The sequence below is a fragment of the Rhinopithecus bieti genome, unplaced genomic scaffold (assembly GCF_001698545.2).
Source record: "Rhinopithecus bieti isolate Rb0 unplaced genomic scaffold, ASM169854v2 scaffold_42603, whole genome shotgun sequence".
In the NCBI taxonomy this organism is placed as follows: Eukaryota; Metazoa; Chordata; class Mammalia; order Primates; family Cercopithecidae; genus Rhinopithecus; species Rhinopithecus bieti.
In genome coordinates, this window is record NW_016817272.1 from 50,400 (window position 1) to 75,156 (window position 24,757).

The 24,757-nt window shown below is 38.0% G+C and overlaps 1 protein-coding gene and 1 long non-coding RNA gene across 2 annotated transcripts in view; one reads left to right on the forward strand and one right to left on the reverse strand.

Annotated features, from left to right (window-relative positions):
- The window catches only part of NPSR1 (neuropeptide S receptor 1), a 184,112-nt gene that overhangs the window by 4,761 nt on the left and 154,594 nt on the right, over positions 1–24,757 (forward strand). The gene's annotated exons all lie outside the window — the stretch shown is intronic.
- LOC108517839 (uncharacterized) overlaps positions 13,532–24,757 on the reverse strand; it is a 137,721-nt gene continuing 126,495 nt past the window's right edge. Inside the window, exon 3 of the long non-coding RNA XR_001882217.1 lies at positions 13,532–13,808. This is a non-coding gene — a long non-coding RNA (uncharacterized LOC108517839). The remainder of the gene's footprint in view (positions 13,809–24,757) is intronic.

The following is a 24,757-nucleotide window of genomic DNA, read 5'->3' on the forward strand; positions in this document are numbered from 1 at the left end:
CTTCCAAAAGCAAGTATCAGGCCAAAAGCAAGTATGAGGCTTTTTTTTTTTTTTTTTTTTAACAAAAGGAAGTTGCTCCCTAAAAAAGAACCCTGGAACTAGTTACAATGATAAACAGACAAAGAAAAATACACATTCATATTTATAGTTACATATGTCATGGCTAAAAATAAATTATTCTGAATTGTATAAAACTGTAAGATATACAGTGATAACTCAATAGTATATTGTATTAGTCTGTTCTCACACTGCTATGAAGAAATACCCGAGACTGGGTAATTTATAAAGGAAAGAGGTTTAGTTGACTCAGAGTTCTGCATTGCTAGGGAGACCTGAGGAAAGTTATTAATACAGTCATGGCAGAAGGCAAAGGAGAAGCAGGTACCTTCTTCACAAGGCAGCAAGGTGGAGTGAGTACAAGCAGGGGGAATGCCAGATGCTTATAAAACCATCAGATCTTGTGAGACTCACTCATTATCACAACAACAGCGTAGGGAAACTGCCCTCATGATCCAATTACCTCCTTCTGGTCCTGCCCTTGACACATGGGGGTTATTACAATTCAAGGTGAGTTTTGGGTGGGGACACAGAGTCAAACCAGATCATGTGCTGTGCTTGCAAAAATTTCGAACTGGTTTTACGCCAATACTCCTACCTACAATAATTAGAAAAGCTGGACAAAATCTAAACATTTGTTAGAAGGTATCGCATAGCTGCCAAAGACAACTAAGACTTGAGGGGCCAAGATTTCACAGAGCAGAAAATTTTATGAGATAAATACATTATTTGACACCACTATCCCCTTAAAGTATTAGCTGATTTAAAAGCAGAAACTGGGGCTGAAAACCTGAGTAGAGCTTTCGGCAGTTTCATTGGACTGATGGGGCAAAAATTAATCTGCCAAAGCATAGTGGCTTTGATAAATATTCCAGGGTTTCTATTGGTACTGCTGAAAGACACAACCTACAAGTAAGAGTAAACTAAAAATGGGTCAGCCCTCTTAAAAAATCAAATACAACCCCAAACCCGAGTGAAATCAGATGATCTACCTCTGCATGCACACAAACCATCTGTCAGTGCAAAAATAAATCTTCTTTGGGGGAAGAAAGCATTATCCCATATCAAATTAACTATAATTTTCCATGCACAATGTTCAGCACTTGATTAAAAAACAACCAGGAATGCAAAAATACAAGAATTGATGAAAAACAAGGAGAAAAATAGATAACGAAGAGTTGCAGAAGAGATCCATCTATTGGCATTATCACGATACAGAATTTATAACTTGCTTATCTGTTTAGAAACTACAAAATAAGATTAAAGGTTGAATATCCTATCTCCAGGCTTTTGATGCACCTGCCCCCTTAAAATTGGAGCTTGAGCACACAAAGACCTCCCTTTCCACACAAAGAACTTGGTGTAGTGGCACGTCCTCCACTCCACACCTGGATGTAATTCCAGCCATTTAACACACCTGCCCCAATGGACTAGGCGTTTGAGCCACCTCTTCCTCCCATGCAAGACCTTGTTGTGGCTGCAGTTTCTCTGCTCTTTCCCCAGACATATTACCCAACTCGAGGTGCACCTGCTTCCCCAGATTAGGAGCTTGAGCTACCCCTACGTTCCCCAGGAAAACTTTGTGGCAGCAGTGGTTTCTCTCCACCTTGCCGGGGCATATTTCCAGGCATTTGGCACACCTGATTGTCTAAATTAGAAGCCTGACCTGCTCCTCCCTGCAGAGATCTTCGTAGAGCAAAGCTCTCTTCACTCGATGCCCAGACATATTTCCAGGCATTTGAAGCAACAACTCTTTTAGATTAGGAATTTAAGCTTCCCCCACTTCCTGTGCAGAGAACTTGGGACAGTGGACGTTTCCAGACTCTATGCCTAGGCACATCTCCAGGCACTTGGCAGCTGCCCACCAGACCCTGCCTCAGAGCTAATACTTCTGCCTGCCATTGGGAGAACTGTAGGAGAGCTTGCTTAGTCTATCCCACCCATCTTGGTCCCCACTCCAGAACTAAGCACGGAGCTCAGACCACTGTACATTCCACAGATCAGCCCATTGCCCGAGTCAACAAAACTTCTCCCAGTAAACAAGAATCAAGTATATACCCGTTTGAGTCAGCTGCAGCTGACCTTTATGCATAAGCATCACCTACTGACCTGGAGGTTGAACTGCACAATACAATAAGAAATCTGGGGCCAGGCGCGGTGGCTCACGCCTGTAATCCCAACACTTTGGGAGGCCAAGGCCGGCGGATCACGAGGTCAGGAGATGGAGACCATCCTGGCTAACAGAGTGAAACCCCGTTTCTACTAAAAATACAAAAAATTAACTGGACGTGGTGGTGGACGCCTGTAGTCCCAGCTACTCGGGAGGCTGAGGCAGGAGAATGGCATGAACCCAGGAGGCGGAGCTTGCAGTGAGCCGAGATCGCCCCACCGTACTCCAACCTGGGCGACAGAGCGAGACTCCATCTCAAAAAAAAAAAAAAAAAAAAAAAGAAGAGAGAGGAGAGAGAATGCTTAGCTATCAAACCTAAGAAATTGGAAAACAGAGAATCCTATTCCATTAAGGTAAATTAAAGCTTCTGGCTAGTAGTGATTTTCGTAAGTTATCCTAAAATTCCTATTTATAGAATTGCTGGCCTGGCGAGGTGGCTCAGCCTGTAATCCCAGCACTTTGGGATGCAAGGCAGGCAGATCACAAGGTCAGGAATTCAAGACCAGCACTAATGAGACATGGTAAAACCCCCGTCTCTACTAAAAATACAAAAATTAGCCTGGGTGTAGGTGGCACAATGCCTGTAATCCCAGCTACTTGGGAGGCTGAAGCAGGAGAATCACTTGAACCTGGGAGGCAGAGGTTGCAGTGAGCCAAGATCTGCCACTGCACTCCAGCCTAGGCGACAGAGCAAGAATCTATCTCAAAAAAAAAAAAAAAAAAAAAAAAAGAATTAGCTGGCCCGGCGAGGTGGCTCACGCCTGTAATCCCAGCACTTTGAAAGGCCGAGGCAGACGGATCACCTGAAGTCGGGAGTTTGAGATCAGCCTGACCAACATGGAGAAACCCTGTCTCTACGAAAAATACAAAATTAGCCAGGAGTGGTGACGCATGCCTGTAAATCCCAGCTATTCGGGAGGCTGAGGCAGGAGAATCGCTTGAACCCGGGAGGCAGAGGTTGAAGTGAACCAATATTGCACCATTGTACTGTAATCTGGGCAACAAGAGCGAAACTCCATCTTAACAACAACAACAACAACAACAACAAAAAAAAAAAAAAAAAAAAAAAAAAAAAAAAAAAAAAAAAGGGCCGGGCATGGTGGCTCAGCTTGTAATCCCAGCAAGTGTGGGTTTCGGAGGCTAAGCCACTGCACTTCAGTCTGGGCGACAGAGCAAAGCTCTGTTTCAAAAAAAGAAAGAAAGAAAGAAAGGAATCTGGGCAGGGCATAGTGGTTTATGCCTGTAGTCCCAACACTTTGGGAGGCTAAGGTTGGCCGATCACTTGAGCTTAGGAGTTCGAAACCAACCTGGGCAACGTAGTGAGATCCCCGTATCTACAAAAAATTTTTTAAATTAGCCAGGCATGGTGGTGCACACCTGTAGTCTCAGTTGCTAGGCAGGCTGAGGTGGGAGAATTATTGGTGCCCAGAAAGTCAAGGCAGCAGTGAGCCAAGATCATGCCACTGCACTCCCGTCCGGGTAACAAAGTTAGACCCTGTCTCAAAAAAAAAAAAAAAAAAAAAAAGGAAATGAAAAGAAATCTGATAACATAAGTGCTCAGCAGTGGAAAATGTAATGAGCCTCCTAAGACCTCTACCACCCCAGCCTCATAGGAGGCAGTGAGCATGCTCACATACTCAGTACACAGCTACTACAACCAGCATTTGGGAAAGCCACCATACAAAGGCTACCCATTACCAAGAAATGCTTATACAGACTCGCCGCTGAAAGCACCCAGAACCAAATCCAAATGACCTTACACAACAGAAACTAAAGATATCTCCTCAGAAGAGGAAAAAAGTCACATCCAAATAAAAGCAAATTAAAAAAAAAATTAGGAAAGATAGTTTATCTGGATGAGAAGAAACCAGAGAAATAACTCTGAAAGTATGAATTAAATAGAGTGTTACAACACCCCCAAAGGATCACACTAACTCTCCAGTAATGGATTCTAACCAAGATGAAATCTTTGAAAATATCTAAAGAATTCGAAATATTGATTTTTAAAAGCTCAATGAGATCCAAGAGAAAATTGAAAACCAACACAAAGAAAACAGAAAAAAACAATTCAGGACATGCAAGAAGAGATAGTTATCACTGAAATAAGATAACTGGAAATGTAAAAAGTATTGAAGGAATCACAAAATAAAAATGAAAGCTTCAACAATAGGCTAGACGAAGAGGAACAAAGAATTTCAGAACGAAAAGACATCTTTTGAATGAAACCAGTAAGAAAAAAATACAGAAAAATGAATTTTAAGAAATGACCAGTGCCTTTGAGAAATATGGGATTATGTAAAGCATCCAAACCTACAATTTATAGGTATTCCAAAGGGTGAAAAAGAAAAAGTATAGAAAACCTATTTGATGAAATAATTCAGGAAAGCTTCTTTGGTCTTGGGAGAGATTTAGAAACCCAGATACAAGGAGCTCAAAGAACTCCTGGAAGACACATCATGAGAATAACATCACCAAGACATATAGTCACCAGACTGTCCAAAGTCAACATGAAGGAAAAAATCCTAAGAGTGCCCAGAGAGAAGTATCTAATCACCTATAAAGGAAATTTCATAAGACTAACAGTGGACTTCTCAACAGAAACTCTACATACCAGAAGAGATCAGGGGCCTATTTTTAGCCTCCTTAAAGAAAATCTTTGCTAGCCAAGATTTTCACATCCTGCCATGCTAAGCTTTATAAATGAAGAAGAAATAAGTCTTAACCAGACAAATAAATGCTAAGGGAATTTGTCAATTCTAGACCAGACTTACAAGATATGCTCAAAGGAGTTCTAAACATGGAAAGAAAACAACAACACTCATCATCATATAAGGACACATAAATACAAAGCTCACAGATCATGTAAACCAACAGCACAATTGAAACTCCAAGAGAAGTAACAACACTGTGACAGGAATGCAACCTCACATATTAATATTTATCTTGAATGTAAATGGCCTAAATATTCCACTTAAAATATAGAGTGGAAAATTGAATTAAAAAGAGACTCAACTATCTCCTACCTACAAGATACCCACTTACTGACTAAAGACAGCTATAGACTCAAAGTAAAGGGGTGGGAAAATATTTATCATGTAAATGGGAAAAAAAGCAAGCAGGAGTAGTCATTTTTATATTAGATAAAAGAGACATCAAACCAACAGCATTAAAAAACAAGACACAGAAGGGCATCATATAATGATAAAAAGTTCAATACAACAAGAAGATTGAACTATCCTAAAGTATACATGACCAACACTGGAGAGCCCAGATTCATAAAAATTACAACTACACATAAGAACAAAGATTAATAGAAAAAAAAATAGTGGTCTTCAATACTCCACTGACATCAGTAGACAGATCATCAAGGCAGGAAATCCACAAAAAATCTCTAGACTTAGTCTGGGTACAGCAACTGACTCTTGTAATCCCAGTGCTTTGGGGGGCTGAGGTGGTAGGATTATTTGAGGCCAGTAGTTCAAGACCAGCTTGGGCAATATACTGAGACCCAATCCCACAAAATAAATAAATGAATGAATAAATAAAAATTAAGCATGGTAGTGCATGCCTGTAGTCTAAGCTACTTGCGAGACTGAGCTGGAAGGATTGTGTGAGTACAGGAGTTTGAGGTTACAGTAAGCACCACTGCAATCCAGCCTGGGCAAAAGAGTGAGACCCTGTCTCCTAAAAAACAAGACAAAATGAAACAAAACAAAAAGAAAGAAAGAAACTCTGGACTTAAACTGTATATAGACCAAATGGACCTACTAGGTATTTACAGAACATTTCATTTAATAACTGCAAAATATACATTCTTCTCATCTGTGTATGGAACATTCTCCCAAATTGACTATATGCTTAGCCATAAAGCAATTCTCAATAAATTTTAAAAAATGAAATCATATCAAGTATTTTCTTAAACCACTGTGGAATAAAATTATAAATCAAACTAAGAGGCACCTTTGAAAACACACAAGAACACGAAAACTAAGCAACTTGCTCCTAAATGACCTTTGGCTAAACAATAAAATTAAGGCAAAAATTAAAAAAATTTCAAAATGAATGAAAGTAGAGATACAACATACCAAAACCTCCGGGATACAGTAAAAGCAGTTCTAAGAGAAAAGTTGATTGAATTCAATGCTTACATTAAAAGACAGAAAGATCTCAAATTAACAACCTAACATTATACCTCTAAGGAACAAGGAAAGCAAGAACAAGCCAAATACAAAGTTAGCAGAAAAACAAATAAATATAATAACAAATATCAGAGCACAATGACATGAGATTGAGATAAAAAAAAAGATACAAAAGTCAACAAAACAAAATGTTGGATCTTTGAAAAGGTAAATGAAATTGGCAGCCTTCTAGTTAGATGAAACAAGTAACAGGAGAGACGATTCAATTAAGTACAATTAGAAATGATAAAGGTGATTGATATAGTTTGGATGTGTGTCCCAGACCAAATCTCACGTTGAAATACAATTTCCAGTGTTTGAGGTAGGGCCTAGTGGAAGGTGATTGTATCATGGGGGCAGATTTCTCATTAATGGTTTAGGACCATCCCCCTTGGGCAACCTACTGCCCTCATGAGAGTGAGTGAGTTTTTGTGAGATCTGGTCATTTAAAATTGTGTAGCACCCTCCTGCTCTCTCTCTCGATTCTTCTCCAGCTATGTGATGTGCCTGCTCCCTCTTCACTTTGCCTTCCATTATGATTGTAAGTTTCCTGAGGCCTTCCAAGAAGCCAAGCAGATACCAGCATCATACTTCCTGTACAGCCTGCAGAACGAAGAGCCAATTAAACCTCTTTTCTTTATAAATTACCCAGTCGCTGTTATTTCTTTATAGCATTGTGAGAATGGACTAATACAGTGAAATCACAACTGATACTATAGAAATAAAAAAATATCATCAGAGACTAGTATGAACACCTCTGTGTACACAAACTAGAAAACCTGGAGGAAATAGATAAATCCCAGAAACATACAACCCCCCAAGATTGAACCAGGAAGAAGTTGAAATCTTGAATAGACCAATAGCAAGTAATGAAATTACATCAGTAATAAAAAAACTTCCAACAAAAAAATCTCAAGACCAGACAGATTCACAGCTGAATTTTATCAGATGTACAAAGAAGAGCTGGCACCAATCTTACTGAATCTATTCCAAAACATGAATGTGAAGCAATTCCTATAAAATTCCTGTTTCTCTAAAACCAGTATCACCCTGATACCAAAATCATACAAGGACACAACAACAACAACAACAACAACAATACACTAGAGGCCAATAACCCTGATGGACATAGTTGCAAAATTTCTCATCAAGATACCAGCAAACCAAATCCAACAGCACATCAAAAAGATAATACATCACAATCAAGTGAGTTTTATTCCAGGGATGCAAGGATGACTCAACATACGCAAATTAATAAAATCAATAGACATGATTCACCACATTAACAGAACTAAAAACAAAAACCATATGATCATCTCAATACAATAAGGCTTCAATAAAACCAATATCTTTTGATAATAAAAACCCTCAACAAATTAGGCATCTAAGGAACATACCTCAAAATAAGAGCCATCTATTACAAACCTACAGCCAACATTATACTGAATGAGGAAAAATTAAAAGCATTATCCCTAAAAACTGGAACACAATGAGGATGTCTACATTCACCACTCCTATTCAACATAGCACTAGAAGTCCTAGCCAGAGCAATCAGGCAAGAAAAAGAAATGAAAGAAATTCACACTAGAAAAAAAAAGTCAAATTACCAAATTATCTCTGTTTAGTAATGACATGATTGTATACCTAGAAAACACTCTACAGACTCCAAAAGACTCCTAGACTTAACAAACAACTTCAGTAAATTTTCAGGATACAAAATCAACATATAAAAATCAGTAGCATGTCTATACACCAATAGTCTTCAGGCTGAGAACCAAATCAAGAACTTGATCTTCTTAACAATAGCCCCCCAAAATAAAATAAAATAAAATTAAATAAAATAAAATAAAATTAAAAAACACCTAGGGATACTTTAAATCAAGGAGATGAAATATCTCTACAAGGAGAATTACAAAAAGTGATGAAAGAAATTGTAGATAACACACATGACTGGGGAAACATCCCATGCTCATGGATTGGAAAATTCAATATCATTAAAATGACCATACTTCCCAAAGCAATCTACAGTTTCAACACAATCCATATCATATTACAAATGTCATTTTCAGAGAATTAGAAAACAATATTAAATTTTATGTAGAATTTTAAAAGACCCTGAATAGCCAAAGCAATTCTTTTTTTTTTTTTTTTGAAATGGAATCTTGCTCTGTCACCAGGCTGGAGTGCAGCGGCATGATCTTGGCTCACTGCAACCTATACCTCCTGGGTTCAAGCAATTCTCCTGCTTCAGCCTCCCGAGTAGCTGGGACTACAGGTGTGCATCACTATGCCCAGCTAATTTTTGTATTTTTAGTACAGATGGGTTTCACCATGTTGGCCAGGAGGGTCTCGATCTCTTGACCTTGTGATCTGCCAGCCTCAGTCTCCCAAAGTGCTGGGATCACAGGTGTGAGCCACCATGCCTAGCATAGCCAAAGAAATTCTAAGCAAAAGAAAAAAATCCGGAGGCATCACATTGCCTGACTTTATACTACAAGGCTATCGTAGCTAAAACAGCATGGTACTGGTACAAAATTAGACATATAGATCAATGAAACAGAATAGAGAAAGCAGTTATAATGCCACATACCTGCAACCAACTGATCTTTAACAAAGCTGACAAAAATAAACAATATGGAAAGGACACCTTATTCAATAAATGGTGCTAGGAAAACTGGCTAGCCATATGCAGAAGAATGAAACTCTACCTATGACAATATACAAACATTAACTCAAGATAGATTGAAGACTTAAATGTAAGATCTGAAACTAAAAATCTTAGGAAAAAATCCTGGGAAAAACTCTACTGGACATTAGCCTAGGCAAAGAATTTATAACAAAGACCCCAAAACAAATGGAACAGAAACAAAAGAGGCAAGTGGAACTTATTTAAATTAAAAAGCTTCTGTACAACAAAAGAAATAATCAACAAATAGCCTATCTGGAGAGGAAGTATTTGCAGATTATGACTAATGACTAATATCCAACAAGTGACTAATATCCAAAATATACAAGGAACTAAGACAAATCAACAAGAAAGAACAAAAAACCCATTAGAAACTGGGCAAAAGACATGAACATGGCCAGGCGCAGTGGCTCATGCCTGTAATCCCAGCACTTTGGGAGGCCGAGCTGGGCAGATCACAAGGTCAGGAGATTGAGACCATCCTGGCTAACACGGTGAAACCCCATCTATACTAAAAAAAAAAAAAGAAAAAAAAAATTAGCCGGGTGCGGGGGCGGGTGCCTGTAGTTCCAGCTACTTGGGAGGCTGAGGGAGGAGAATGGCATGAACCCAGGAGGTGGAGCTTGCAGTGAGCCGAGATAGCGCCACTGAAGTCTGGCCTGGGTGAAAGAGTGAGACTCTGTCTCAAAAAAAAAAAAAAAAAAGAAGACATGAACAGACATTTCTCAAAATTAGAAATACTAGCAGCCAACAAACACATGAAAAAAATGCTCAATATCACTAATCATCAGAGAAATTAAAAGTAATACCACAATGAGATACCATCTTACACCAGTCAGAATGGCTATTATTAAAAAATCAAGAAACAATATATGCTGGCAGGCAAGGCTGTGAGGAAAAGGGTAGACTTACACACTTTTGGTGGGAATGTAAATTAGTTCAACCACTATAGAAAACAGTACAGAGATTTCTCAGAAGACTTAAGACAGAACTTCCATTTCACCAAGCAATCTCACTACTGAATATCTACCCAAAGGAAATGAAATCACTATATGAAAAAGACATTTGCACTCATATGTTCATTGTAGGACTATTCACACTAGCAAAGTCAGAATCAAGTTCAGTCTCCAGCAATGCATGATTGGATAAAAAAAACTGTGGTATATATACACCATAGAATACTATGCAGCTATAAGAAAGAATGAAATCATGTCGTTTACAGAAACATAGATAAAGCTGGAAGTCATTATACTAAGTAAAATAACTCAGAAACAAATAAAATAACATATGTTCTCCTTTATAAGGGTGAGCTAAACAATGGGTCCACATAGATAAAAAGATGGAACTAACAGACACTAGGAACTCCAAAAGGGAGAAGGGTGGGAGGTGCATAAGGGTTGAAAAATGACCTATTGGTTACAGTGTTCACTGTTTAGGTAATGGGTACACTGGAATCACAATCTCCACTAGTTACAATATGTTACAATACACGTGTGTATTACAATATGCCTGTGCAAAAAAAACTGCACACCTATGCCTGGAATCTAAAATTTAAAAGTAATGAAGATTGAATGTCCTAGAAAGGAATAAAACAAAACATTTAGGAACGGATAATTACAACTGAAGTTTAAAATACAATAGTTAAATTTAGCAGCAGATTAAATTGTAGCCAAAGAAGAAATCATTGAACTGGAATATAGGTCAGAAGAAAATAATTAGATTGAAGCATGAAAAAGAAAGGATAAAAAATACAAAAAGAAAATGAAAAGCATATGGAAGTAGTGAAAAGGACTCCCAGAAAGAGATAAAGCCCAGACTGGATAGAAACAACACTTAAAGATATAATGGCCAATAATTTTCCCAAACTCTTTAAAGACATCAAAACACAAATGCATAAAGCACCATAAAGGACAACAGAATTAACAAGCAAACAAACAAATATAAAGAGAATTAAAACACATGAAATGATAAGACTAAGTAAAAGCCCCATAATCTTGAATTTGAAATGAAAGTATCTATGTTAGCTCATGATATATTTTATGCTTAAGAGGAGTTTTTAAGGATACATACCAAAATGTTTACAGGTAAACTGATAACACATCTGGGATTTACTTCAAAATAATTTGAGGGTGGGGGTGAGTTGAGATGTATAGATGTGACAAAATTGATATTGATAACTGTTGGAGGTTGGTGGTGAATACATTGAATTCTTTATATTTTTTATACTATTCTCTCTACTTTTATATAAGTTTGAGATTTTTTCATAATAAAATTCAAAACAAAAAATATACATGATTACAATGAAACAAAATAAAGAGATTTGGGTAGTTAAAGATATTAAAGTTCTTGGATTGCCTGGATGTAGTAAAAGTACTAATTTCTATTAGATTTTAATGTCAAGGAGGTGTGTTAAAATCTCTAAAGTAATCATCCCAAATTATGAAAATTGACATTACTAGCAAGCTAAAGAAGGCAAAAATGCAGTATTTGAATATGCAAATATTTATGTTTATATATACAGTTGTTCCCCAGTATCCACAGAGGATTGGTTCCAGAATCCCCTGCCAATACAAAAATTTGAGGATGCTTAAGTTCCTTATATAAAATGGATAGTATTTGCATAAAACCTACATACATCCTCCTGTATACTTTGTCATCTCTAAATTATTTATAATTTCTAATGGAATATAAATTCTATATAAAAATTATTATACTATATTCTTAAAATTTGTATCATTTTATTATTATATTGTTATTTTATACTTTCTTAATATTTTTAATCTGCAGTTGATAGAATCCAAGGATGTGGAACTCACAGACACAAAGAGCCAATTAGAATACATACATAATATATATAATCAATCTAAGGAAAGTTAAGACAGGAGAGAAAAAATACTAAAATTATTAGAACAAGTAAGACAAATAGGCCAGTACACTTAACCTCAAATATATCAGTAATTGCATTAATTGTAAATGGACTAAATATTCCCATTAAGATAACAAGATTGTCAGAGTAGCTTTTTTAATTACCTATTTTAATGTGTTTATAAAAGGTGTACACCATAAATAAAATGATGCAGGTTAAAATTAAAAGGAAAAGGATAGCAAAGTAAAATGGTAAAAAAATAATGACACAAAACAAAACAAAACACAAAGTAAATGTAAGCCAATGCAGCTACATATGTGTATCAAAAATTTATATATTTGCTGTGATTCTTGGAATCACTTGTAGCTTTATCTGTGTCTTAGAATTTGCTTTGATAGGAATACAAAGACAGGAGGGCTTCTAAAGCCAATAATGTTCTATTTCTTGACGTTGCTTGTAGTTACGTGGGTGTGTTCCCCTTGTAACAATTCACCAAATTATATACTTAAGATTTTGTGTACTTTTATTTATGTATTTTATTTCAATAAAAAGTTTATTTACAAAATATATCCCATTAATCCAGAGCAGGGGTTGCAATCTCAGATAGCTTTAGGAATCAAGCAGGTAATGTAAACATGTAAAAGAGCCAAGAGGAAGAGACAAAATGAAAACAGAGATAAAACCAGAGAATGAATGCCCTGCCTGAAGACATTAAAATCAATTTTTGTCAAACACTGTGCAGATCAAACAAATCACACACGCAGGCCATATTTGACCTAAGGGTGACTTTCTTACAGCAACTGATATACCAAATTTAAACATCAGAATTTGAAAAGTGTGCCACTATTAAATTCTAGCCCACCTCTGAAGTCTGAACCCCACCTTCAATTTGTGAGGTAGAGTATCCGTCTTTACTGGTGGATTGTGAGAAGTGAGGCCAAGAAGTTGGAGGGTTAACATTTACAGTGGTTTAGAGAAATCATATGTTTGACAAGGCTTAAAATCCCTTCTGTTCGAAAAACATCTTATATTAGGATTATCTTTTCCTAATGTGTTTATTATTGCTATTATTATAATTTTTAAAGAAATCTGAACTACTATATGCCTCAGAGACCACACAGTGAGAACAAAAATATAAAGGAAAATTTTCAAATGATGGGAAGTCCAACCCATATAACCTGAAATCTTCATGATTTTCAGATGACCATCTGATTAAGGAGAAAAGTCAAGATAAGCACATATTCATATCTGCTTATTTCTAGAATTGTTCTATCAGAAGACCATAAATTGGTCATATGAGGGGAAGAAACACTGACACAATACTGGCTGTATTAGGATGATATTAAAAGAGGCTGCTGGCTTAAGCTTAGCATGGATGAGTTGTTCTCACATAAAGATGCTGCTGTTGGCCAGGTGTGGTGGCTCACGCCTGTAATCCCAGCACTTCGGAAGGCCTAGGTGAGTAGATCCCTTGTGTCCAAGTGTTAAAGACCAGCCTTAGCAGCATAGTGAGACCCCGTCTCTACTAAAACTTTTTTAACTAAAAGTTTAAAAAAATATTAAATGGTGCTGTTATTATTAGTGCATTCCTGCAATGCTAATATACTTGCATAAATATAGTTATGATTTTATAGGTGTTTTCCTCTTAGCCTCAAGAAGGGACATGTTTTAGTCTAGAGACTGTCATAACAAAATAATATGAACTATGTGGCTCAAACAACAGAAATTTATTCCCTCACAGCCCTGTAGGTTTGAAGTTCAACATTAGGATGCCAGCATGGTGGGGCTGTCTTCTTGGGTTGCAGATGTCACCATCTTGCTGCGTCCTCAAGTGGCCTTTCTGCAATGCCTCTGCACAAAGAGAAAGAAACAGCAAGTTATGTGGTGTCTCTTCTTGTAAGCTCACTAATCCTATGGAATCAGGGCCCCACCCTTGTTAACCTTGATTATTTTGACAGAGGTCATATGTTCAAATACAGTCGCATTGGGAGTTAGAGATTCAACATATAAATTTTAGGGGAACACAAACATTCTGGCTGTAACAGTTGGAAAGAGACAGGTTGGGCAAAACACAGTTGAGGGAACAGAGGTGCTAGAAGAAATGTAGTAGTAGCAAAAGGTGAGGGTGGGGAGATAATAGGAGCTTCATATGTCTTGCTAAGAAGTTCAGGCTTTGCTTTTAGTACAGACCCTCTTCTGCTAGCTTTGTACAAGCCACCATCACCTTTGATGCAGATTACTACAAAAGCCACCCAAGGTGTATAGAGTGAGAAAACACACACGAAAATTAATACATGGCCAGGTTTTGCTGGTAATTTGGGAACACAGTAAGGGAAGGAAAACAACCTTGTTGTGCAGAGGGCAAACCAAGGAAGGTCTGAAAGACAAAGAGACAGTGGAAGTTCAAGGAACCGGAGGTCATCCCAAAGTCATAAGGTGGATGTAACGAGAGCACCTAACAACAGAGCTGGAAGGAAGGAAGGAAGGACCTGTTTAGGAAGCAAGATATTCCCAGATGAATATTGCAGAGGTGGTATAACTCAGCGCAACGATTGTATGGGTAGCCAAGGTAGGGTGGCAGGGAGAGTCACTAGCAAACATGGCCACAATAATGGAAACTAAACTTTGTAAGTGTTTACCATGCACCAGGCTCTGTGCTACATGCTTTCTGCAGATTATCTCATTTAATCCTCACACAGGGATTTAAGCCTTAAATTTTTTTCAGAGAAGACATAAAAATTACCACCAGTAAGAGCATGAAAAGATGTTCATTAGCATTAGTCATTAGAGGACATGCAAATCCAAAGATCAGGGAGATACCACTTCACACCCACCAGAATGGCGATTCCCCTAGAAAATAATATACTAAATCACTCTTTAAAACATAACATTTTCCACAAACTCACCTGTCTGAATCCATTTTGCTTTGCCAGTGTTTTATGTTATTCAGACATGAGTTTGAATCTCAGCAATTCTACTTCCGAGCCCTATGACCTAGGAAAAGTGACAATTTCTCTGAATATCAATTTCCCAATCCAAAAAAATGGGAATACCTCTTGGAGTTGTGGTGAGGATTGAATAAGATAATGAATATAAAGTGCCTAGTGCAGTAAGAGGCATATTATTGTTCAATAAATGCTAGCTGTGAATGCTACTGCTATAGTTATTTCATTTACTGTAGAAATGATTAATTTAAACTCCTTCAAGTAACTTACTAAAGAGTGAAAGTTCTCCAAAAGGCCTGAATTTCATTGCAAACCTCTTTCCTTGTTTTGCTCTTTTAGTCAGGACAATAAACTTTGCTCAGGTGTGTCTTTGGCTCTCAAGTATTGCTTTAAAGAATGACCAAACTTTGTCATAAAACTTTCTTAAAGGAGTTCAGGACATGACACCCCAAAATATGCTGCTTTCATATATTGATTATTTTGAGCTGATGCCACTTCAACAGCAAAAGCAAAAGAGGCTTTCTCTGAACTCACCTGCCTAAAAACAGACCCTCCAAAAGAAATTCAATTGCCATATATCCTCTCCCTGGGAGTTTTATTCATCAGGAAAGATAGACTTTTATCACAAAAGAGGAAACTGGAAGTCAACACCACCTACAGAAAACTTTTCATGAACTGTTATATCTCCCATTGATTCTTCTAAAAACCCATTCATCTTTCCCCAAAATCATTTACTCCACCCTAAGTGGCTTACATCACTCCTCCCCATCCCCTGTTAACACAGTATGTAAGCTCTCAAATCTCATCTCTTTTAGGAGTATTCATTTTTTTCCTGTGGCACCCCATGAACATAATACGAAAATGAATATGCCTTCTCTCTTATTAATCTGCCTGTTGTCACTTTATTTCATAGACACAGCTATCCAACCTAGGAGAGTACAGGGAAATTCTTTCCCTATATCCTTAAATCATAAGATTCAACTGGCATCATCAATGAAACAAACATTCGGGAAACTAAATTCAGAGACATTATAGGTGGCTTTTCTGAGGGAGAAAAATAAGAACTAATAGGCATTTTCGGGTAAGGCAATACAGATGTTTTCATTAAATGATGTTTTCCCCATGACCCACATCTTGAAAACCCCTTCCTAATCAAAGACCAGTAGTCTTGAGTGATTATTTGAAGAACGTTTTTACTTCCGTTTGGTTTTTTCTTTATTGAGTTGATGAATCTGCTGGAATTAGATTCAGCGCACATAACATAAATTCAAATAATGCTGGCTTAAGTTTACAAGGATTTATTTTTATCTTATGTAACGAAGTCCAGAAGTAAGTAATCCAGGGCTCATGCTGCATTTTCTTATCACTGGGAACCCAGGCTCCTCTGTATTTCTACTGTATTAAAGGGCTGTCACCCTCCCAGTTCAGCTTATGGTACAGATGGCTGTTGGTTCAAGATGACTGCTAGAACGTCTGTCATTATGCCCAAATTCTAGCCAGCAGGAAGGAAGAAGGGAGGAAGGACAGAGGGGCCTGTATCAGCTCTTCGTCCTCCTCTTAATTGGCATTGCTAGAATTCCCACCCATTAGTTTTTCCTTGTATCTCAATGGTAATGTCTAAGAGAAAAAAAGCCTGGGAAATATTTTCACTTATTATTATTTTTTTAACCCAGGTCCATTGGCCAGAATAAAACCAGCTTCGTTTTCCTAAGGAAGAAGGGGAAAATAGAATTAAGGAGCAGTCTCTGGCATAGCTTGTTCTCCATACTTTTACTTCCATTCAGAACTGAGAGGTTTAGAAAACAAATCTCTTTTTGTCTCCCCATCCCCTACTTTGAGAATGCTTCTTCCAGAGTGTTAACTCTCTTCTAATGACCTATTATCTTGGCAGGCTGCACTTTTCACACCCTCCATAGGCTGGAGTGATCCATTGGATGATTGTCCCATTATGTAGATAAGTTCTTATTGCTGGCTGTTTATGCTTTTCTCCCATTTTTAGGCTATTAGCAATCCTGCAATAAACATTCTCATAATTAAATTTGTATGAGAATTCTATATTATTTATTTAGAAAAAGTTTATAGAAGTGTACTTACTGCATCAAAGAAAGGCACTTTTGTGGCTTTTGAATTGTCCAATATCTTTTTTGGTTACCCAAGTTAAAAGATGATGGAAAATGTCGGGGAACAAATGCTCTAGAAGCTGCCAGCATAGACCTACACTAAGTCTTGTTTAAAAGGGTCCCCGTAAACAAAACCCTAGCTGACTTGAAATAGCTACAGAATCGTAACTGGTTTTTTGAGAGCAGAGATTATCTCTGTTCCTCCCTTAGTGATACTTAGCCACCTACTGGTAATTTGCTTATTATCAAAGGAGTGGCCGGGCAAGGTGGCTCACGCCTGCGATCCCAGCACTTTGGGAAGCTGAGGAGGGCGGATCACGAGGTCAGGAGATCAAGACCATCCTGGCTAACACAGTGAAACCCTGTCTCTACTAAAAATACAAAAAAAATTAGCCAGGCATGGTGGCGGGCGCCTGTAGTCCCAGCTACTCCAGAGGCTCAGGCAGGAGAATGGCGTGAACCCGGGAGGCAGAGCTTGCAGTGAGCCGAGATGGTGCCACTGCACTCCAGCCTGGGCGACAGAGCGAGACTAGTTTCAAAAAAAAAAAAAGGAACTTTTTTTTTCACTTTAGCCAGCGCATCAGAGAAGAATCCACACCTGATTGTCTTATTTCCCCCCTCCTCCGCGCCCCCCATGCCCAGAGCAGTATTCACCCATTCATGAAAAGAAAACACATCACTTAGAACATTTGAATGGAGGACGTGTTTTTATTTTGCTCGTCTATGTTTTATCTACACTTCTCCACAATTTTGACCCCTTCAAAATAAATCTTAACTGATTGTTCTCTATATACTATATTAGGAATCTTGGCTGTAGACTTAATCTTGAGGTTAGCAAGAAAATAAATCTTGAAGCCACTATTTTGACACATTCTGTAATTCTTAGAATTTCCATTCTAACAATTTTCTGGATGAATTTAATGACTGTTTATATTTGACGAGCTAAAGTGCCAATTAAAATTTATTATTCATTTATCATCTTTAAGACTTACTTGTCTGTTTTATTCAAATGCAATAAAAAAGGGGGACTAATGAGAGTAACTCCCGTTGAGAGTTCAATAAAAAAGAGAGAAAACGTATTTTTTGGCACACATTCAAATCATTTCCTTTTTCTGGTAGGGCCAAATCTTCTCATATTGGGAAAGGAAATTAGCTTTGCTTCAAAGCACGTTCTGAAGAGCAATTTACTAATGAACTTAGGAATACTCTGCCCTCAAAACCCTCCTATACATTACCTGAATGCAGAGAAACTTGAGATGTTCGGCAAGGGAGGTGAGGCCAGGAGTGTTGAGGGGTCCAGTTCCATCTGTGGAGTTCACTGCCACTCTCCTGTGTGGATTTCAGTCCTTATTTGCCTGGATTTTAGTTGCATTCTCAATATATTATTTTTATTTTTATTCATAGTGAAAATATTGAAGACTGAATTTTTTTTCTGAATTCATATATTTTATAAGACATGTTATTTTTTATTTTCTAAATATTTTACTGTTGAAGCAGTTCCTCTTTCACACAAAAAACTAATAGTTTTGGCTGTCTTTGTTTAATTTCTAGATGACCTTTTCTTTAATATTTTGTAATTCACATTTGATTTTATTGCCTTGTAGTCAAGGAATATTTCTGAAAGGACTTCTCTTTGGAACTTATTAAGAGTGTCTTTGAGGTTTAATATGTAATTATTATCTTAAAATATTTAATGTATACTAAAATGTAAGACATAATTTATGCTGTGGAATTAAGCAAAGACCATCCAAATGAGAAGAAGCTATGGCTATTGACTCAGTTTGGGAGTCAGCTCACAGTTTCTTGTGTTGACAGAGACTCAAAAGGCAGGCTGAGTGGGAAAACTTCACAAGAAGGGGAAAAACGTGGGGCCTCAGCTGTGCCCTGATTGGAGGCTGCTGGCCTGGGAAGTTGACCTGAAGCACAGCATCTTATCTGATTGTTTAAGGGTGCATATTTACCTTTCTCCTATTGGTCCTAAATTAGAAGCAAGGGAAACAATTAAAGGAGCTATCAGTTATGAATCAAGTTCTGGGTTTGTTGGGCTAATTGCTATGGTGGTATTGTTTGGCTTCCTGAGCTGTTCGCTGCAGGTTGTGGATAAGAGTTCTATTTTATGTATATGGTCTGGCCATTGTCTATATGTTCAGTCTCTCAATGCATTATTTGTACTTATTCTTTTGAATTTGCCTTTACTAATTATGGTCTCTATATTGTCTTTTTTAAATACATTTTTTGCCTGTTTAACTAAAATGCTATTAAAACTTTCACAGTTTTGGTTGGACGTGGTGGCTCATGCTTGTAATCCCAGCACTTTGGGAGGCTGAGGTGGGCAGATCACTGGAGGTCAGGAGTTCAAGACCAGCCTGGCCAATGTGGTGAAACCCCATCTCTGTTAAAAACATAAAAATCAGCTGGGCATGATGGTGCACACCTGTAATAGCAGCTACTCCGGAGGCTGAGGTGGGAGGATCACTTGAACCCAAGCAGTGGAGGTTGCAATGAGCAGGGATCACGCCACTGCACTCCTGCACTACAGCCTAGGCAGCAGAACGAGACTCCATATCAAAAAAAAAAAAGAAAGAAAAAGAAAGAAAAAGAAAAAAAACCTTTCATACTTTCTCTCATATTTTAGTATTTTTTATCAATATTTGTCTTATACATTTCAATGGTTTATTATTTGGTTCCTAAAGGCTCCTGATTAGCATATCTTTAATGTATGTTTGTGTATGTATGTTGATCTCTCGCTCATATGCACACATAAGTCTTTTCATTTATTAGCTTTGCTTTAAATTTTGCTAATGTGATATTAATATTATGTTTGTCTATCTTCTTTTTATTGCAGTTCTTTACCAAGCACCAAACTAAGCATTTTAAATAATATCTCATTTTTGTAACTGTTTTGGCATTTATCTTCTTCATTGTGACTTTACCTGAAATCATTATCAATGTGTATTTCTATATTTGAGTGTTTCAATACTTATCAAGAGTTTGCTTCCCCATTCTTGGTTCCTGTGTGTGTTTTTTTTTTTTTTTTTTTTTTGAGAGGGAGTCTCGCTCTGTTGCCCAGGCTGGAGTGCAGTGGCGTGATCTCGGCTCACTGCAAGCTCCGCCTCCCGGGTTCACGCCCTTCTCCTGCCTCAGCCTCCCGAGTAGCCAGGACCACAGGCGCCCGCCACCACACCCGGCCAATCTCCTGCACTTTTAATAGAGACGGGGTTTCACCGTAGTCTCGATCTCCTGACCCCGTGATTCGCCCGCCTCGGCCTCCCAAAGTGCTGGGACTACAGGCGTGAGCCACCGCGCCCGGACGGTTCCTGTGTTTTGACACAGCTCTCAATTTTCTGTGGTACTTCGGGTAGTATTTTTTTTTTTTTTCCAAGAAGTCACCTGGATAAGATTCTAAACACCTGGCATTTCTGTAAGAGCCTTTTTCTTCATTCCACAACAATAATGATATAGATGGGTATACAAATCTTGAATTCATAACTCAAATCTCCATCGATGTTGCTCCATTTAATTCTGGTATTTTATGTTACAAAAAAAAAAAAAAAATCTAAAGTCAGTCCGAGATTTCTTTCTTGATAGGTTATCCGATTTTGTCTTTTGTTTCTGACTTTTTTTTTTTTAGATTTCATGCTTTCACCAAGTTATGTCTATTTATTGGTCGTCTGGTATATGAGTTCTCCGAGCTGTCATATGCTCTTTTGATCTGCCGATTAATGCGAATTCATAGATTATTTTCTTTATGTCTTTGAATATAAATTGCCTTCCATTTATTCTCATCTTATCTTCAGGAACTCTAACTGTTCAATGTTAGTAATTTTGGCCTTTCTGTCATCATTTAAATATCTTGGTCCTATTCTTCTACATGGGAAGAATAATTTATACTTTAGTAATCAATAATTTGATTTTGATTCAATGATTAGCAGTGTTAATTCTACTTTTTATGGTTTCTAAAGTACCTTAAAGGTTGCTTTGTCTATGAAAAGTTTTAAAACATTCTTTCTTTGTATTATCTGGTGGCTTTTTATTTCTGTCGGCTTCTCGGTGTTTTCCCTCTCACAACCTATCTAATGTCTTATTATCTCATCTTTCACCTTGTATTCCATACCGTTAACGTGTCCCCAAAATGCAAAAAGAATGCAAAATATGCACTGTCCAAAATTTCAGTGTTTCTTGAGCTGAAGTTTTTTTGAATGTATACTCTTTTTCTGATATTTTCGTGCTCTTTTTTAACTCAGTGCTAGGAAATCTCTCTCTGTCTCTCTCTCTCTCTCATATGTTTCACTTATCTACCGAAAGTTTTTAATTGGCTCACATCTGAATAAATGCACATATCTTTTATTTGGATTATTCCTACACTAGTTGCACAATGCCATCATTGTTTCCTTCTCCAGGAAGAGCTGGGTCCTGTTCATAGAGAAAATCAGTTTCTCTCAATCAGGAGAAAAATGGCATTGTCCTATCACTATGTGAATAATTCAACTAAAAGAATAACTTTTCTCCCAGCAAAGCTTGTTCTTTCTTAGAAAAATTGGATTTCTTTATATTCAATGCCTTTGCTTCAGAGCACAACATGTGGCCTGGGAAAGGCATTTACCCTTGTTAAACCTTCGTTTTCTCATTTCTAAAACGATAAGGGTTATCTCCGTGATCTTTAGGAAGCCGGAATCGATCTGGTTCTAATGGTCCTTTGATTCTAATTAGAAATTTCCAACTGCAAAAGTTGAGGGGAATTCTTACATCTTCAGAAGCCTACTAATTAAACAACTTTTGCTGTAATGAGTGTCAGTCACCTTTATGAATCAGCTTGTCACTTAATAATAGAAATATCTGGCTTCTGGCCCATGCAGAAGGAGTGTAGACAATAGACCGTAGTAACAAGGCTGACTCCCATTCTCCTGTTGCTCCCCTACCTCTCTCAGTTTCCAGAGTCAACTTAGGACAATTCCATACTGTGATTATTTACGCCTTCTTTGCTTTCGTAATTCAACAAACAGTATTAACCACTTACTATGATGAGGCATGGTTCCAGGTGCCAAGGACCCACAGTGTACTTGATTACAAATTACAGCTAAAATAATAAAGCAATAAAAAGGATAATTTTGCTTTCATCATTAAAAGCTCAGTGATAGAGGAAGCCTTAGACTTGATTTGCCTCGCAATACAGCAGTGGTAGAGGGCAGAGAAGTCTCATCCTAAGCCTTACTCCCAAGGCTGGTTATAGGATGCTGTATTAGTTTGCTAGGACTGCCGTAACAAATACCAAAGACTGGGCGGCTTAAACAACAGAAATTTACTTTCTCACAGTTCTAGAGGCTAGAAGTCCTCTATCAAGGTGTTGGTTATTTTTATTTTGAGGCCTTTCCCATTGGATTGTAGATGGCTGTCTTGTCCATTTTTTTTTCACATGGCTTTTTCTCTGTCCGTGTCTGTGTCCTAATCTTCTCTTCTTATGAGGATACCACCAGTTATACTGGATTAGGGCCCACCCAGAATTACCTCATCTTTTTTTCTTCATTATCTCTTTAAAGTCTCTATCTCTAAGTATGTCACATTCTGAAGGACTGGAGGTTAGGACTTTAACATATGAATTTAGGGGAGATGCAATTCAGCCCATAACAAATGCCTGCTAGTAACTCATGGGAACTCTCATCCACATGCAAAGAGATAGAATGTGACTTCTACAAGTTTTATTAGAAGTATAGGAAGGAACCCTTCCCAGCAGGGCTTGACAAGCCTGTGCGTGTGCCTCACTGACATAACTAAGTTATATGGTCATATTTGAACTAATCCATGGAACAAGACATGCAATTACACTGATGCGCTTAGGCGAAAGTCAAAGGTCTCACTCCTGAAAATTCAGACTTCCCCAAAACACATGGGCTAAGCAGATAAGATGGACACTTCCACTGAAAGCCAGGGTGCTTAACAAAAGCAGGAGAAATAGATGTTGCGGAGGTAATCCCAACGTGCAATGCAAATGCTGTGAGGGAAAATGATAGAGTCCCAAACATACTGGAGCTTGTAGTTAGAGGAAGGAAAAATAAGATTTTTCTCAGGGCTTTGGGACTGGGGCACCTGGCAGTCAGCGCCTAGATTCCAAAGTAGGTCAGAAGATGCCTCTTCCTGAGAGTTGGAAACCTTTTGAATATCTTTGAGTATTGAAAACATTTTAACGCTGCCTGGGAAAAGTAGTATTTGTGAAGTTATACATTTAGCCTATCCCATTCAACTCAGGGGAATGTACACAGATCAAATAAATTGCAATGGTGTTTCCCTCCCTGATATTCACATAGAAAGGTGAGTGGTGAGCACGAACCTTCAGGACCTTTAAAGGCATCATCGCTTTCACCCTTGCACCAGCCTTTTGGGGTACATATTCCCATTTTCTAAAAGAGGATAATGAACTCCACCATCCTGCCTGTGAGGGAAGAAGGAATAAAGAGCTGCAGGGTCCTTTTTCCCCTCATGAGGCTAGAGAGTCACCGAGTATCTGTTCAAAACACTTTTGAGAACTTGATGGTCTTATTACCTTCTCAGGAGTCCCTGGGGGAGGTTATGCTTTTAGGATCCCCAGGAATAGAGTGACAAAATACAGCTACCACAATGTGGTCCTGTGCGAATGTGCCCTTGCTCAGCAATGACTGACTCCATTCTGACTGAACTCTGCCCAAAACTCTTCACATTAATAATTATTACCTGTTTCCAATTTTAATAATTAAGAGGTTTACAACTTCCAGTGACTCTTAATTCAGGTTTCTTTGGCTTGCTGTTCTTGGACAATAACAGTATGGTCACTGTTACACAGACAGAAGCTAGACATAGTCTATGATAAACTGCTTCCTCCACAATAATCTCACTGCATCCTCCTTAATTCCCAAAGTTTTTGTACAATTTAGTCATTGTTTCAAAATTCGAGGAATCAACATTTGTGTTAAAATGTGTTCTTGTAACATACTTTTGTTGCAGAGCCAATTCATGATACTCCAAACTCATATACCCAACTGCTTACCCAACACGTCAAAAATTCCCCTTCTTATGCACTTGCCTCTTCCATCTCAGTTGATGCCAACACATCACATCTTTGTGGTTGCTTAGGACAAACATAAAGTCATCCCAGATCCCTCACTTTCTCTCACACCACACATCCAATTCGTCAAGGAATCAATTGACTTAAGAAATTCCTCTGAAACCCAGAGACTCCTTGCCATCTCTATTGTTTCTACTCTGGTCTAAGTGATCATCCTCTCTTGCTTGGATGACTTAGATATCCTCCTAACAGGTCTTTCTCCTGCTATATTTGTCTCCTTATAGTCTAAGCAAGAGTAGCAAACTATGACTCACAAGCCAAATCTGGTCAGCTGCCTGTTTTTGTAAATAAAGTTTTATTGGAATAGCAGGCTCATTTGTTTATGTATTGTATATAGCGGCTTTCATGCTAACATGGCAGAATTGAATTTATGTGGCATAGATTTTATGGCCTGCAAGCCCTAGAATATTTACTGTCTGACCCTTTAAAGAAAAAGTTTGCTGGCAGGGTGTGGTAACTCTCGCCTGTAATCCTAGCACTGTGGGAGGCTGAAGAGGGTGGATCACTTGAGGTCAGTAGCTCAAGACCAGCCAGGCCAACATGGTGAAATCCCATCTCTAAAAATATAAAAAAGTTAGCCAGGGGTGGTGACAGGCACCTGTAGTCCCAGCTACTCAAGAGGCTGAGGCTTGAACCGGG